General features: G+C 43.2%; 1 protein-coding gene and 1 pseudogene across 2 annotated transcripts in view; both read left to right on the forward strand.

Annotated features, from left to right (window-relative positions):
• baalcb (BAALC binder of MAP3K1 and KLF4 b) overlaps nucleotides 1-18,001 on the forward strand; it is a 49,869-nt gene that overhangs the window by 23,301 nt on the left and 8,567 nt on the right. The gene's annotated exons all lie outside the window — the stretch shown is intronic.
• Nucleotides 10,607-12,208, forward strand: LOC310781875 (parafibromin pseudogene; annotated as a pseudogene). The gene has a single exon. The product of its transcript is annotated as a parafibromin pseudogene (transcript).

Genomic DNA, 18,001 nt, shown 5'->3' on the forward strand with positions numbered 1-18,001 from the left:
ATAAATCACACTAGTTGCAGCAGCAGGAGGTAATCATTGCTATTCTACTGTGTGTTTCCTCTTCCTGTGTAAGTGTCTGGGGAGTTGGGTACTAGTTGTTTTGCTCTGCTATTGACGTCCATGAGAAAAAACAATGTACTGTAACAAGTCTAAGGTGTAATTCATCCCGATCAGGATCAATAGTAGACGGAATGTTACAGTGAATTATCGCTACAGTAATCTATAGCAGCTACGTGGAAGCATAAAGGAGGCAAGTGTCTCTGACAGCAGGCAATAATATCTGCTGAGATCTTAAAGGGGAATGTAATGGAAAATTATCGATCAAGTGCTTATTGATTGATTGATTAGTTATTAGCTATGGCAATTCCATGCTGTATTTAGTGAACTGTGTTCTTCAGTCATTGCAGGAGATTGCTGTACAGAATAGTTTCTGTGAGAACATATGTCTTGTTTTGGGAAGTGTCTATGGGAATAGAGGTTCCTGTGGGAACCTGTGTCTTGTTGTGACTATGTGCACGGAGGTCTCCTCTTGTCTACATTTGACAATGCAAGAGCCCCGAATTATTGTTTACATCACATCATATACTGAAACTATCGCCCGCCCTCTTCTGGATCCGTTCATTCAACCTCCCTCCAACTCAGTACTTCTCCATGACGTCCATAGTTAATCTGATGTTCACTAGAATACATAACAAATCCAGTCGTTTCAGTATATGATGTGATGTAAACAATAATTCGGGGCTCTTGCATTGTCAAATGTAGACAAGAGGAGACCTCCGTGCACGGAGAGATGATTGTGGAAATAAAGAAAACCTCCTATGAACATTTAAAACGGATATCTAATTATTGATGAATCAGCAGGACATTGCAGTGGATATTTTTCCTCTACAGGAACTCAAATGTTTATTGCACTCTTGAGAAATTAGTACGCTTTAACATTCCTCCCACAATGTCCCAAATCTGCCTCTATTCTCCATTTACGATATTTTTCGCCCTGTTTTTTAACTCTGTAATTAACTCGTAGTCATTCTTTGCCAAATACCAGACGGTGTCTGTCGTCTGCAATTACTGTCTAAAGTCGATGCAAATTAGGCGGGCTGTGTACAAGAGACGCAAAGTCCATTCAGTACAATTCTATCACAAGAACCCAGGGGTGCAATGTGTATTGGCAGTGTTTGGCAAGTTTGTTTGCTCTGTTCTTTGCTGAATCCAGACGGAATTGACAAACGTTTACCATTGATGGCTTTTTGAAGGAAGAACATAATAAAATCGTCTGTCTTGGTGTCAGCGGAGTTGCTTAAAATATCGGTCCTTTCGATCCGTTTTAGTTCAAACAGGAGCCCAAGTTGAAAATCGTGCAGGAAGACAACTAAGGTTTAGGAAATCAAGGTATGTATTTTCAGAGACAAATGCATCTGATGCAAGTCTCTGTCTCAATATAGCTGAAAAACAACTTCAAGCTTCAAAAGTGCACAAATTCACACATTTTAAAAGCTTCATCTGTAAACTTACAAACAAATCAAGATCTGTGACCTGCTTACTTGTTTTCAAGTCTCATCCAGCTCACATCTTCACACTACATATCCATTATGCAGGAGTTGCTGCATGAACCCTGAGCCATCTGTGATGAGCCATTAGTGAGAAGATGAGTGGTGTTGAGAGAGGCGGTGCATGAAGTGAGCACAGAGATGTTGGCCTAGCACAAGTTGATGCAGAATACGGGCCTGTGCGATGCTATTCATCCATTTGCTTTCCTCAGCATCTTAAATGGACAGTGTGAAGATGTGACATGAACAAGACTTGGAGACAAGAAAGCTAACTGCAAAAGATCTTGATGTTTCAGAAGTTTGCTGAGTTACCTCATGTCACCCTGTGCTCACTGAATCATAATTCCCTCTCCCATATCTGCCTCCTCTACTAACCCTCAGGCTCTTAGATGTTGCCTGTCAACAGTACACAATTAAGAGCCCTCGATTCGCCTCGCAAAAATCCTTTAGGAAATCTGTGTCGGGCATTAAGCTCACCTTATTTCTGCACTTTGAAGTCACAGGTAGGGTCGCATGGGGCAACCTTATTATATCGGAAGCCTAGTTGCACCAAAAAGTGAGCGGTTATCCTTTTAAAAGACAAAGTTTGACGAGAATCGGCCAGTTGTGTGGAAACAGAGTCCAGACTGGCATCATTTGGTGATTCCGCTGGGAAAAATAAATTGAGGCTAGTGCATGTTAAAAGTTTCCACCGATTGTACCCTTTTTATGCCTTTTTTTCTGAAAGTTTGTTGGCAATTTGAGAGAGTGAATTGTTAAACAAGGTATGGCATTTTGTTTCAAATAAACAGAATGGTAATGCCTAATGGTGAAATCACCCCTTGGCGAGCCTTTTAGAATGAATTAGACCACATAAATAATAATAGTAGGTAGTATTATAATAATAATACATAGGTGTGATTCAATTTCTGAAAACTAAAATATCATAAACCCTTCAATTATCTACCTAATCGTTATTGTCATTTTGCCATGAGTCATAATCTGAACATGGTTGTAAACATCACTTCATGCAATTTTTTTTAATGGAATTTGCTTGCCAAATTTCCCAATTAGCATCTGGTGTGGCCCGCTAAGCCTCGGTGAAATCTGGTGGTGGTGAAGTCATTCAAACTCAACTGCCACTTCAGGGCAGCTCCTGCAGGAGCAGCTGGGTGAGGTCTGCTTGGTTTCCTAGCAGTGTGTCTTACAGAGGTCATCCCATGCAGGAGGAGGGAGGGAGTCAACATGTCAGATAACGGTTGGTTATGTTGTAACCCAGGTTATCTAAATGGAGACTCTCTCCAGATAAGAGCTGCTCTGAAACTGTTCAAATCAAGCTTAACCAAAGGGGCCGGAGTCTGGATTGGGGCTTATTTAGCCTTATATAGCCTGGGGCTGTATACTGTCAATGACATATTCTACCAGGTCCGTTTCCCATGTTTTGGTCTATGCCCACTTATATTTTACATTTCCTACTTATTATTAACAAGCCCCATGAGAGTTGCTCAGCCAGAGTATGAATGGCCCAGCTGCTGGGTCTGCTGGTTATTTCTGCTGGGTTATTTTCTAATGTGAGCCTTTGAGCCTATGTTGTCTGTTCTTTGGGTCAATACTCCCGTGTCACTGCTGGCAGGACCACAGACAGGAAGGGAGAAAGACATCATGACCGAGTGTAGGCTATCCTGCAAGTACTGTACCGTAATAAACATCTAATCATCTTTCAACAATCATTTTTATGTTCAAATATTTGGCTACTTTCAGTCATAAACAAAACAAAACAGTAACCGCAAGGGAGTACCTCAACATAATTATGAAATCCTATAACCATGCTAGAGACATTTTCCAAAATTAATGTCCACAAACCATATACACCTCACTAAAAAACAACCAGAAAAAACACATCACATAAACTAACATAATATCAATGCAATTACCGTTTCAAGAAATTCGAGAACTTCAAAAACACCAAATTCAGTCTCATAGAAAAAGTGGAAAAGGTTCCGAAATCAACCATGCTGGAAGTTGCTACAAAATCTTTCCTGTCAGTTCAACAGGGTCTTGCAGTGAAGCTTATCATTGGCGCAGGTGGCTGCAAAAGTTGCTTTCAGTTCAACAGATACTTGTAGTTAAGCACAGTTCAAAACAGACCTTTGGAAAAGGAGAGAAAAAGGATGGCTCCTGGTCACAACACAAAGGCTATTTCTAGACGCTTGGCCCAGTAGTGGCAAGCTAAAGAAAAATCCATTCAACCTCTCTCTTTTCGTTACTGGCACTTCTCCCTTACACAGTCTTTCTGTAATTACAGGAGTATTGTCAGGGCAAAGTGGCTCTCAGAGTCCTGCTCCTTGCATTGCTGCTGATAGAAAATCAGGCGTATTCTGTATTCATGAAATCCCTTTAAATTAGTGTGTATTAGCTACATGCTTAAAATATTAATGTATTTTATTGTGGAAATGTAGTTAGCATTTTTATAGTTTGCAGTGTGGTTGTATGTTGACACTAGATCAATCCCTCAGCTAGACTGTTTTAGATTTTGTATAACTGTAGATCAGTCTTTAAAGGGACAGCTCACCCTAAAATCCAAAATTACATGTTTTTCCTCTTACATGTAGTGCTATTTATCCATCTACATGTTTTTACGTTTTTTTTTACGTTTTGGTGTGAGTTGCTGAGTTTTGGAGATATCAGGCATAGAGATTTCTGCCTTTTCTCCAATACAATGGAACTGGATGGCACTTGGCTTGTGGTGCTCAAAACGGCAAAAACATACATTTGAAGAACTCAACAGCAAATGTCTCTTTCCAGAAAGAATGACCCAGGGCGGTTACCTAAGATAACACAGACCTAGTTGTGAGCAGTTTCATGTAGGAACTAACTAGTAGCTAGTGGGTGTAGTTCGGTCTAAAGAAAATAGTTCCTAGCATTAAACTGCACACAACAATGTTTGTGGATTATCTTGAATAACCGGGTCATGATTTCTGGAAAGAGACATTGCTGTTGAGTTTCTCAAATGTATGTTTTTGTCACTTCGACCACCACAAGCCAAGTGCCATCCAGTTCCATTGTATTTGAGAGAAGGCAGAAATCTCTAGGGCTGATATCTCCAAAACGCAGGCATCTAACACAAAACGATCTAGGTGGATAAATAGCACTAACAGGTGAGAGGAAAAATATATGTATTTTGGATTTTAGGGTGAGCTGTCCCTTTAAGGTGACCACTAACAGCCACACCTGCTTAGTAGTCATGCTGCTCAGTGATCAAATATTTGGCAGAAAGTATAGTAGTAAGTTGATGCTGTCTCGTTGGGCTACTGGGCTATTTGCTTCTAGTTGCATTCTAGTTATCCCCTAACAAGATGAGCCACTGTTGCCACCAAGTGGTGTGGAAAAATAGTGTCCAAGATCTGTGATAGCTCTTACTGAAATCATTTGAATGAGATGGAATAGCCTGCCAATTGAAATCTGTCTTTATGAGTTAGTGCAATGTGACATTTTTAAGAGGAGTGTGAAAGAGTGGCTACAAGGACACAGTTTTGTGTTTGGTGATCCCAACAACACAATTAGGAAAGTCTCCAATTCCAGGCTTTAATACGTGATGCAAGGTCAGGCTGCTGTTAACGTTCTAAATGAACCCTGGCAGCGTACTCTCAGGCCAGAGAGATGTAACACTGTGCTCAGGCAGAACAAAATATATCAGTAGTCAGCAGCTCTCAGCACAATACAACAGAATGTATAGCTCTCACTGGATGCACATCTACTGTAATCCACTTCCAAATCTTTACGGAAAAAAGTTTGTCAAATAAATGCGGCGAGGATCAACTTCAAGCAATTCAATTTACAAATTGCCATGTTTCACGCAGTCAGATTCAATGTGTTGCTATACTTTGCATAATGCAAGAAATCAGAATCTGCCAGAGAGTTCTGCGCCCCGTGGTTTTCCGGGTATGATGGACAGCTGGGTTCTCAGTGAGGGTTGAAGGTCAGCCTCTCCGTTCTTTGCTTGTTGAGTTGCAGCCTCACACTAATCACACCCTGAGCCTTGACAGATCATCCATCTTCCATATTCCATCCAGTCTCCATCTTCCTCCTCCTCGTCTTTGTTACTCCAGAGTCGGCGGAGAGGTGAAGACCTCACCGACCAAGTGGAAACTGACTCATGCATCTCTGGTAATTAGCAGGCGAACTTGTGCCTCTGTTGGAACACCTCAGCTTCGGGGATCATCTCCTGCCGTGCGGAACAGACTCAAGGTTAATGCTACGCTAGCCAGGACTTTTATGTAAAAATATACCTGTTTTATCACAAATCGGGGGGCAAGAGCATCCCATCTCCCCTAATTGAGACACTATAAATTCACCCTATTTATTATTATTGTTGTACTTTTGGTGTCTGATATGATCACTGAAGGCAAATCTTCTCTCCGCATGCACAGGACATGACGAAGTGAAATGAAGGACTGAAATACAAAACTTGCTCCTAAACAGCAGCAAGTGAGCGGTGCGTTGAGAGAAAATGGGCTAAACCTGCTTGGTGGTGGGGGGAGGGGAGGAGTGCGCCAGCTACTAAGTAATTTATGTATCAAAATGTTCAAGGCTTTTCACCAAAGTGGTTGAGTGTACTGTTGTGGATTGCAAAGCAAGGTGCTACTCTGAGCAGCACTAACAGCCTGCCGGCTCCTTCTTAAAGCTGGAGTGTGTCACTTTGGTCGTGCAGAGCCTTTGTCTCCCCCTTTTGGAGCTTCTGACAGTGAGAGTACGTGCACTGCATTCATGGGATTCATAGCAGCTATTCATATATATATATATATATATATATATATATATATATATATATCAACATAGATCTATATAAATCAACATAGATCCAACACAGCTTTGATATTTCCTCTCTGTCTCTGTCCACTTGTCTTAAATTCTCTGCTGTTGACTGCAGTGCCACTTACAATTCTCCACGGGAATGAAACAATACAGATGGTGCGACAGCAGGGGCTTGTTTGCTGTATGTTGAGGGCCTCTTTCTTCATAGCAGTTCCTGGAGGAGAGCCTCCTTCTCCCTCTCTGTCTTGATTGAATCTGAATCTCCTGGATGCTCAAGGCCCCTTATCTGTATGGAACATCTAGCTACAGATTCTTCATTTCTTGGAGGAGGTCCTCCTATATGCTCAATGCCTTCTTTTTTGGTCCAGTTCCATCACCAGCTCTGAGGTCCTGGAACGTTGTGGTCTCCAGGCTTTTTCAACTCTTTTTGTGGTGTGCCTCCTCCATCTCACAGGCCTGCTTCATGACCTGCTCTTGGGTCCTGTGGAGCTTTTCTTTGATCTCATCCATCTCCGAGGAAGACCTCCTCCTCCTCCTCCTGCTTGGCCTTCAGCTTACTGGCCTCCTTGTGTATGGAGTTGGCCATCTCTTTCTGGAGGAGGACAAACTCCTCCTTGTGCTCAGTCTTGAGCTTAACAGCCAGGTCGCGTGTGGACAAGGCTATATTTCTCTGTATCCCCTCAAATGAAATATATAGAGACTCAATTATCAATATGACCACCTGGCTGCAATTAGCAACGTCATTAAAATTAGGACTAGAGGTGTTAGTAGTTGACGTGTGAAACATGATTTTGCATGTGTGAAATACGTACGTAGGCCAATACCCTGGTTGCCAAAATGACTGACAAGTCACTCTGCACTCTGCAGTCGTGTCGTATCAGATAAATGTCGAGTGTGAAGCTCTGCAGGTAGCTGGCTGAGTTTTTGGAAGTCCATTTTTCAGGTCATTTCAGTGGTGCCAAAATCAAGTCCACTTTCATTAAAAAAATAAAATCTTTCGCCAATAATCTGACTTGCAAAAACGAGTGCATTGGGCTCCAGACCACGAGAGATTCTAAAGTGCTACATAATGAAGAGGGCAGCCTTTTAAATCAGATAAGGGGAGTTTGGAAGTGAAAACATGTCAGGGTGCACGCCACCTTTGTTTTCTACAGTTACTCTCAAATCAAATGTACCACTCTGAAGCCGCGGTCGCGTCCTCATTTAACCCCTTAAATGCCAATTTAGGGGGTTAAAATTCTGAGTAGGGATGAAATGTTGCTCCACATGATGATTGATGACCTATTAATAAAAAATAAAAAAATGCATTCCAGGCATTCCACTGTACTTACTGTACATAATATGTACAACCAACGTAGTATGGATGATTCCATTATATTATTTTATATTAATATTATTGATATTATTCAATAACTAAATGTTTCAGCTGGGAAACATAAATGGAAACATAGGCTTTACCCCGTAGTGATACTTTTTAATCCCTTTACAATTCATCTGGTGATATACAGTCAGACAAGGTGCACCAGACCTCTGCATCTAATTGCATTTATGCGCGCTCGATTCCTAGTCGCCCGTCCTGCAGCTCGCTGAGCAGCTCGCCAAGCTGGTCCTACAGCTCGCATTCGCAGCTCGCAACTCGGCTGCTGTGTGGCCAATGAGACTATGACATCAGTGGGATTTATGACATCACGGATGATGTCACAGTAGGATTTATGACATCACTGATGATGTCACAGTGGGATTTATGACATCACTGATGATGTCACTGATGATGTGACAGTGGGATTTATGACATCACGGATGATGTCACAGTGGGACAATCACAGTGGGACAGACAGAGCCCGTGGGACAGACAGAGCCCGAGCTCCCATTTATGTTGGGGATTTTCCCCTGACAGTTTCTTGATGAGTGGATATTGGAGTGGATATATATCTTGATGTCTATATCCTCACTTCTCACCTCAACCCAATTTCTTTGCTTGCATGTACCTTACAATTCTCATAAAAAACTAAACATTTGTTTGTGTTTTTTATTATTACTCGGACTTGTGTTTGTCAGAAATCATTTAAGTTTTATTGTTCCATAAAATTCCTCTGTGAAAAGGAAGTGCACCAAAGTGTGGTATAGGCCTATTGTAAATGAATCAAACAATGCAAGAGCATGGTAAACACAGCTATTGTGGCATGCTAATGGAACACCTTAACCATAAGAAATCAGTGGGAAACAGGTTCACTGTAGTCCTTGGCTGTCCTGTCTCTTTGAGTTCTGAGAAGCATATATCAGGCTATGAGCTGGGGATGTTTACTGTTCCACTGTTTTACGGTGAATCAGCAGAGTATGAAACAGTCCCATCTGCTGCACTGCCTGCTCCGGTTTATTGTTATACACACTTCTGCCGCTATAATGTGGATTCATTTGGAATGTATTGACCCTGTGCCTGTGTGAAATAGGGAACCGTTAGTGCGGCGTCTCTAGAGCGAAAGAGAGTTTTAGGATTGAATTTATCGCTCACCAAAGACTCACTTTTTTAAAGCTCCTGATAGATAAATAATGTAGGCACTTAATATCGACCAATATTGGCAATATTGACATCTGATTAAAATGACTCGATGTTCACACTTGCTAGGTACCAAGTTATGCCAAGTGGCCATGGATGGTCCTTAGCTGCTCAGCGAGATCTCTCCACTGTAACCAAGCAACACCGCTCATTCTGTGTACTTATACAACTAGAATGAATAGAAGCTGAACGGGCTGCAGTAGTATGTCATCTCCTTTGGTACACTCACAATCACATTGTTGATATCTGAAAATGTCATGTTTTTGTGATAGCCTAATGTAATGAAAATCTGCTACTTTCATGTATAGCCACGTTAGCCAGTCAATGAGCTACTTACTTACATTAAATATTCAGCTACTGTAAATGCAGACTTGAGTTTTTCCACATTATATGGCAACCACCTTAAGTGTACTACTGAACAAATGAACAATCAAAAACCGAATAGGGAAATAAAGTGTTGCACATTTTATTTAAGAAAAAGAAAAGAAAGCGAATTCATCTTGTGATAAAACTGTCAGAACTGAATCTAAAGTAGCTCTTTGACTGCTCATTGATTGTAAGTCCATGTTTGCTGAAGTGTCTCTCAGAGCTTCTTAGTGCTCCCTGAGAGAATATCAGGATTCCTCAGAGCAGTTAATTAATGAGATCATCGCATTGGCTCATTACGCTCTAATGGCAGATGACAGGCGCTTTCCACCAACAGTAGAAATTATTCTGCCAAAATGTCACTCCTGCTGGATAAGCTGCTGCTAATCAGACCTGGCAAATTAAATCAACACTATCAATATTTACTTTTACTTTGCCATTCATTATCACTATGTTAGGTCCACTGAAAGCAGCCTTTTTGTCTTACCAAAAACAACTCACGGGTCCACTAGTAGGCAGAGATTGTGGAGTGACCGGAGGGGCAAGCACGGTTGCCAGATATCACAATGATGTCACAATGCCTAGGTATGACATCACTGATGACATTATCACTGATGAAATCATTGATGACATCATCAGTGATGTCATCACTGAACTATAGCCTTGTGTGTGTGAGTGAATTTATGACATCACTGATAATAAGGAGGATATTATGCACGCATGTGTAGTATGGTGAAATGTAGTAGCACCAATGTCAAAAGTGTCAAATTGCGGTGCCAATGTCAAACAAGGTTTCCTCCTGTTGGTATTGACTCTATTGTTTTGAGTTGTTTGGGGGATTGGATGATTGAACTCTCTATCAGTAACAAGGAACAAACAGGACATATTAGCTGTAGAAAAGGCCCTCTCATACTGACTGATGAGACCATACACATTGGAACACCCATGGGCCGGATGCGAACCCGTGACCTAACAAGCTGATGACTACCGGTCATCGATGATGTCACTGCGAGTGTGAGGTCATCGATGATGTCACTGCAACTATGAGGTCATCGGTGATGTCATAAGTGATGTCATAATTGCTGTGGTGATGTCATCGGTGATGTCATACTTGCCAAGATATAAGTAAGCAATCTTCCAGGCTTCAGTTGGTCTCTCTCGATTCTATCAACAGTTCAGATTTAAATAATCCAGCACATAATAAGCGGAAGCTACAATACAGTATTGGTTCAAGGGAAACAGGTCAAAGTCAAAATCTAACTATTGACATTAGGCATCCTGTGAGTCCACATGAAGTTGATTGGGGGCTTTGCAAATACACACTTCATGAAGATGCGTCAAGATGGCGGACGTGTTGAGTGTTCTTCGTCAGTACAACATCCAGAAAAAGGAAATAGTCGCTAAAGGAGATGAGGTTATATTTGGAGAGTTCTCCTGGCCAAAAAATGTCAAGACCAACTACATCATTTGGGGAGCTAGAAAAGAGGCTCAGCCCAAAGAGTACTACTACACTCTAGACTCTATCTTGTTCTTGCTCAACAATGTGCATCTGCCTCATCCATCCTATGTGCGGAGAGCTGCAACAGAGAACATCCCGGTTGTCAGAAGACCAGATCGAAAAGGCTTGCTGTCATATCTCAATGGCGAGAGTTCTACTTCAACAAGTATTGACAGAAGCGCCCCTATAGAAATCAGGTTGCAACGACCAACACAAGTCAAAAGAGCAGCAGCTGAGGAAGTTTCTTCTGAAGCCAAAAAGCCGAGGTTTGAGGATGAGGAACGAGTGCGTCTGGACAAGGAGCGTCTGGCTGCACGTCTGGAGGGCCACAAAGAAGGCAGTGTGCAAACTGACCAGATCAGATCACTGTCTGAAGCCATGTCGGTGGAGAAGATCGCTGCCATCAAGGCCAAGATCATGGCCAAGAAGCGTTCCACCATCAAAACCAATTTGGATGATGACATCACCCTGAAGCAGAGGAGCTTTGTGGATGCAGAGGTGGATTACACCAGGGATATTGTCAGCCGTGAGAAGGTCGGGAGGACCAGGACCACCATTCTCCAGAGCACCGGAAAGGACTTCTCCAAAAACATCTTTGCCATTCTTCAGTCAGTGAAAGCCAGAGAAGAAGGGCGAGCACCAGAGCAGAGACCAGCACAGAACGCCACTCAAGTGGAGCCGTCCATGAGGAAAAAACAGCCCATCCTAGCTGCCTACAACAGATACGATCAGGAACAATTCAAAGGAAAAGATGAAACAGAGGGCTTCAAGATTGATACCATGGGCACCTACCACGGCATGACGCTGAAGTCAGTGACGGAAGGAGCGTCTGCCAGGAAGGCCCAGACTCCGGCACTGCAGCCCGTCATCCCTCGGCCAGTTTCACAAGCCAGACCTCCGACAAATCAGAAGAAAGGGTTGCGGACTCCCATCATCATCCTCCTGGCCGGCACCACCTCCCTCATCACCATGCTCAACGCTAAGGAGCTTCTGCAGGACCTCAAGTTTGTCACTTCGGATGAGAAGAAGAAGCAGGGCATCCAGCGGGACAATGAGGTTCTGCTTCAGAGGCGCAAAGACCAGATCCAGCCTGGGGGGACGACACTGAGCGTCACCGTGCCGTACCGCGTTACAGACCAGCCTCTCAAACTGGCTCCACAGGACTGGGATCGTGTGGTGGCTGTTTTTGTGCAGGGGCCTGCCTGGCAGTTCAAGGGCTGGCCTTGGCTGCTGCCTGGCGGATCCCCAGTTGACATTTTCACCAAAATTCGAGCTTTTCATCTGAAGTACGACGAGGCAAAGACAGACCCCAACGTGCAGAAATGGGATGTGACCGTCCTCGAGTTGAGCCACCATAGACGCCACCTGGACCGGCCTGTCTTCCTGCGCTTTTGGGAAACCCTTGACAGATACATGGTCAAACACAAATCTCACCTCAGGTTCTGAGCCCCAGACATGGCATCGTATCTGCAGCGATCCTGCAGATGAATTCCTCTACTCTCCAACTCTTCCATCAAGATCCCCATTTGAACAGAGGGCCAGAAGGATGGGAGAAGGATGTGATAGCGTGGAATCCATGTCCCTCCCACCTCCTTCCAACCCTTATCAAAGGAAACTGATGCTATGGATTATGTTGCTCCGGATACTGGAGATGACACGTAGTGGATTTTTTCTCTCCCCCTCCTCAAAGTTTTCATTTAGTTAAATATGCCAAAACCATGTTTTATACAAAAATGCAACTTACTATGGAGACAAATTGAGATAATAAGCAACATACTGGCCTGGAAAACATCTGAAATGGTGAGGGAGGCAAAGGAAAGGTGTTTTTTCCACTTGTAAAATTAATTATTTTGAATTTCACTTGGAACTGGCTGTGTTAATTGTGTTGAAGCTACAACTTCCCTACAAAGTGTCAACTGTGAGGTCATCGATGATGTCACTGCAACTGTGAGGTCATCGATGATGTCATTGCGACTATCAGGTCATCGAAGAGTGTAGGTGTGATGACGTCACCAGTGATGTCATACGTGATGAGTTTTTGAGTTTTGAGTTTGAGTTTAATCATTCTGGCTTGCAATACATGATTGAATTATGCATAATGTACACTTGAAAAAAACAATAAAAAATACACATACATTATGCATTATTAACTCATTGAGTGCCAATGACGACAATCGTCGTCAATTCGAATACTAACGTAGAGTGCCAATGACGACGATTGTCGTCAATTGCGTTTTTTGACGGTGGGACGTGGATCAAAGCCAGATCCATCTCCTGTGAAAGTATGGTGGATGTTGAATGTGTATAACCTATTTTACCGACCCATTAGGTGGCGACAGTGCTCTCCAGATTAGAGAAAGTTGAGTAAAAAAACAGAGAAGTCGTTATAGAAACGGAAACGGCATCGGTATGCATCGATATGCATGAAGCATAACGTTAGCTGTGCCTGTGAACAGCAGTCAATCTGCTGCCACAATTGAGCCCCTCCGTCTCCGCTGCAATAGCCCCTCCATATCATTTAGTTGCCGACACCAGCGTCTTTCTGAAAAGTTACATTATTCTCAGCCGGCAACACGCTTTGAAAACTGTGCACTTTTCAGTGCAGAGCAAACGCAGAGCAAACGCAGCAGAGCCACCAGACCAGAGACACTCCCATGGAGGAGGGGGGGGGGGGGGGGGCACGCAGGGCAGCATACAACCATTGACAGTAAACACAGACCCAGACAGCAGGCTCGATGGAGGCAAACAAGCTAGAATATCTACAGCCAATGAGCTGTGTGTATTATAGCGCCATATTGGTAGGAAAATGCTTGTGACATCATGGGAATACTATGAATACTCAATGCCCATGTGCAGTTTCAGATTGACAGACAATCTATAGGAGGATGTCTCTGGAGTTTGGCTCCTGCACAGTGTGGTTGTAACTATTTCATGTGCTGTCCTCTGGTCTACTTGCAAGTGAACTATTTTACCACTACTTTATTACTTTGAGGTGTACAGCATTGAATTATACATGACATCCCTCCCCCAGAATATGACTCAAACTCCACCGATGCTACACACTCGTGCCTGTGCATCTGTGCAACATCTCTACTCAAAATGCCCATGAATAGTGACAGCTACAACCTCTTGTCAAATCTAGTACAAGCATTTTTCTATTATATCAAAGTCAGTAAATCAAGATCTAATGCTTGAGGGGATTTTTTTTAAATATTGTGAAATAACAGTATATTGTGTAATGTTAGATTTTCTTTATTTTTCTCTTTTTTACAGTATTAGGTATTAATATTGGCTACTTGTTACCACAACATGTCTGACTACTATATTGCCCACAAAAAGTATATTCATATGTTCCATACAATTTATGGTTTACTAATTTGCTATTTACTAACGGCCCTTATTATGCAAATATATATATATAATGCCAGCCTTAACTAATTTCCATGTGTAATAGGTTTCATAAATGGCAATTAGAGGCAGATCTTGAAAGTTTATACATACAGTATAATCAACTGAAGATACTTCTTCAGTGGTGTAAATGTCTTACACCATGCAGTACAACATCACCATAGAGAACAGAAGAAAAAAATGACATGAATGTCCTTTTCTGTTGAAAAGACAATGGCATAATAGAATTATGCCCACAATTACGCCCGCACAGTTGACAAAGTCTTGACAAAGTCTTACCGAGTATTCAGAGTCTGAATTATCCAGTGGTCACACCCTGTAGTTATGAGATAAGGCTTTTCCAAATTAGATTCATCATCAAGATACAGTATGATAGGTTATATTGATTAACCTATTCCAAAATCAATACTATTTTACAGAGAGTAAGATATATCCATAGTTAATGATGCTGTGCTATGCAATTTCTTTCCCCAGCTTCCATTTGGGCTAATTGCAGTACAGACGAAATGCTTGACTTTTCAGATATGCGATTAATTCATAATAATTGTATGAAAGGTCAGTTAAACGGTTCCAGTGCTTCAATCAACAGTCTGCAAAAACGAGTCTGAGAATAGAAAGTGAAAATCTTGACAGCTATTAATTCACCAGCTATTAATTCACCGACTGAGTGAACTGGCTATACAATTAGCGTAAGGCCTCCTTATTCCCCAAGAACTTAATGAACTTAAGATCCGTTCATCATGAGCACCTTTACCTGGTGAATGCTATTGTGTTAGCCCCACTTGCTTATTTTTGGGCCGTATCCTTTTGGAGCACTTTGCACTAATGAGAAGGTGTCATGTTAGCTCAGACCATGATGGATGGAAAGAACACCACCTCTGGAGGGCCGCTGGCACGTACAGTCTGAGGGAAGCCACATCCCTGCCAGCAAAACAAAGGGCCCAGCGATGTGATTGATGCAGCTGAACCGCAACCTCCAGGCAATGCACAATCTGGATAAGCCCCTCGCTGTCCTGCCAACAGCTCCAATATCGACAATTTGCTGATGGAATGTGGATAAGTGGACATGATGTGCTCTCTGTATCCGTAATATATTTTTCCTTTTTTCCGGATTCCCCCCCTGTTTTGTCCTGCCGATCTGGGGAGGGTTTGACTAGCACATGCCTCCTCGGATACATGTGAAGTAAGTTGCCAGACGCTTCTTTTCACCTGAAAGTGAGGAGTTTCACCGGCAGGACGTAACGCGTGGGAGGATCACGCTATTCCCCCCAGTTCCCCTCTGCCCCGAACGGGCACCCGGAACGACCAGAGGAGGCGCTAGTGCAGGGACCAGGACACATACCCTTATTCCTGCTCCCCACCCGCAGACACGGCCAATTGTGTCTATAGGGATGCCATGTCCATGGCGGTAGTAAAATGGTTGGTCGGCGAGGGAATGGACCGCTACACCACCCCCCTCCCCCCCCCCCCACACACACACACACTACTTTAAAACTGCAGCATTCATTTTATTTGGGCCAATCAGCGAATTTCCTGCAGCATCTGAAGAAATGCAAAGTGCCAAAAGCAACAATGGTGCTGTGCTCTTCTACACCTCCAGTGTCGAGTCCATCCTCACCTCCTCCATCACCGTCTGGTATGCAGCTGCTGCCCTCAAAGACATCTCCAGATTGCAGCGCATCATCCACTGTGCTGAAAAGGTGATCGGATACAGCCTGCCATCCCTTCAGGACCTGCACACCGCCAGGATGCTGAAGTGGTCTTGGAAAATCACGGCCGACCCCTCCCACCCAGGTCATAAACTCTTTGAGGCACTCCCCCTTGGCAGGAGACCGAGGTCTGGCAGAACCAAAACCTCTCGTCACAAGGACAGCTTCTTCCCAACTGCCCCACCCCATCATATGTCACATTAAAGGACATTACAAATTTTGAGATTGTTTTTCGATATTGCTTTTGTCTTCCACTATTGATGTGACCGCTATGCTGCATACTTGCACTAAGTCAAATTCCTTGTTTGTAATCTATTAAAGTGAATCTGAATCTGAATGGACACGTACACTGAACCTTTCTGATAGGGAGCAGCTTTCCAGTGCTATGAGTCACAGCTTGACTCACTGAAATTCAGTTTGCACTTGGCTCCTTCCCTACCTCACATTGGCTCATTCACTCCCGTCCCGTCTGACAGAATTTCCCAGAAAATAGTTATTTTTGCTCTTGCAAAACTTTGAAAGTCAATAGAGAATGCATATTCGCTATCAACCTTTACCAGCTGTTTAAAGTAAAGCAGGGGAGGTGAATACTGAAGCAAGCTGAAGCACACAGTTTGGCTTAACGCACAGTACGCACCTGCACATTTAAAGGAAACAAAAGAAAAATTCCCACATGATCTTGAACAGCCAAGATATGGGAACGTCAAACAAGTCTCTCCCATAGTAGCAACAAAATCAGGAGCTGCAGCAGGCAGTGAATGAGAGACCTTGCCGACACAGAGTGCCGACTGCAACATTTCATCACATTTAGCTGCAAACGTTTAAAAAAAAAGGATGTGACTTTTTTTAAGTCACTTTTTACCAGATTTACAACAATAATAGAAATATTGCATGTTGGGCATGCTCAATTTCTAGGGTGGAGACTCTAGAGACGATGTGCCATGGGCGCACTTTTTTGTTGTGACCAAACTCATGTCAGCTCATGTCACATCATCCACATCATCAGTGGGTATGACATCACTTGACGATTGTGGGGCATGACATGACAGCATCAGTGGTTATGACATCATCCTTAACGCAGCTCAGTGTTTTCCAGTTGCCCCTGCCAACTGACCTCGTCGCTGTCAGGGATTATTGGCTGTTTAGAGCATAGGTTTGAAAAGCAATCATGGGGGGTCTTCTTCAGAAAACCTCTGCCACGGCCTCGGCCAAAAGAAGGCTCTGCTCTATTGAAATTGGGTGAAGGTGAAGATCCAGGTAGTGTGGCGGGCAGAGGGGATGACGGGACGAGGTGCTTGGAGCAGACTTCTCAGGAGACGACTTCTGGGGAGACCACGTCTTATCACCTGCATTATGGTTGGAGTTCCATTCTTCCCTCCGATGTCCTTGGTGGTTTGCTGCTGAGTTTCTCTGGCTCGAGCCAATTTCTTGCGCTTGACTTCGGGATTGGAGTGTGCCGGTCCCTATCTTTCGGGCATTGTTGGCACAGTCAAGTAGTATAGTACCAGTCCTACTTATACTCCATAGACTGTATCATCATCATCATCATCACCATCATCATCATACATAAAATTGCCAAAGTGGGCTCTGTCTGTCTGTGTTTTTGGTCACGTTTTTGGTCCCACTTTGTGAGATTTGTGACGATTTTACATGATTTGGGATGATTTTGGTCACAATGTCTATGACATCACTCGATGATGTCATCGGTGATGGTCACTCGGGCAATTGTGATGTCACTGATGAGCTGGCAAGCCTAGGAATGTATATGGACTAGTATAATGGCCCAAGCTAACATGATGTCACCCATTGGTTTTGGACTCACTCAAGTTTTGAAGCCACTTTCCTGGTGATTTCTGGGTAATTTTAATCTTCACCATGTCTGCATTTTGGAGCCAGAAGCTCCACCCTTTTGTCCAAATATGGTCATATTTGGACAAAAGGGTGGAGCTTGGGAGGGGTGGACCTGACCACCGTGGTTGTCAGTCTGCTTACGAGCCTGCTACGAGCCTGCAATCTTACTAGCTAATGTAATTGCATAACGTAACATGTCCATTTGGCAAATATTACAAGAGGAGTAACCTTGTAACATCATTGTAGCAGAAGTTACCGTGTTAACATTAAA

The sequence above is a fragment of the Poromitra crassiceps genome (genome assembly GCF_964638095.1).
Source record: "Poromitra crassiceps genome assembly, chromosome: 9".
Lineage (NCBI taxonomy): Eukaryota > Metazoa > Chordata > Actinopteri > Beryciformes > Melamphaidae > Poromitra > Poromitra crassiceps.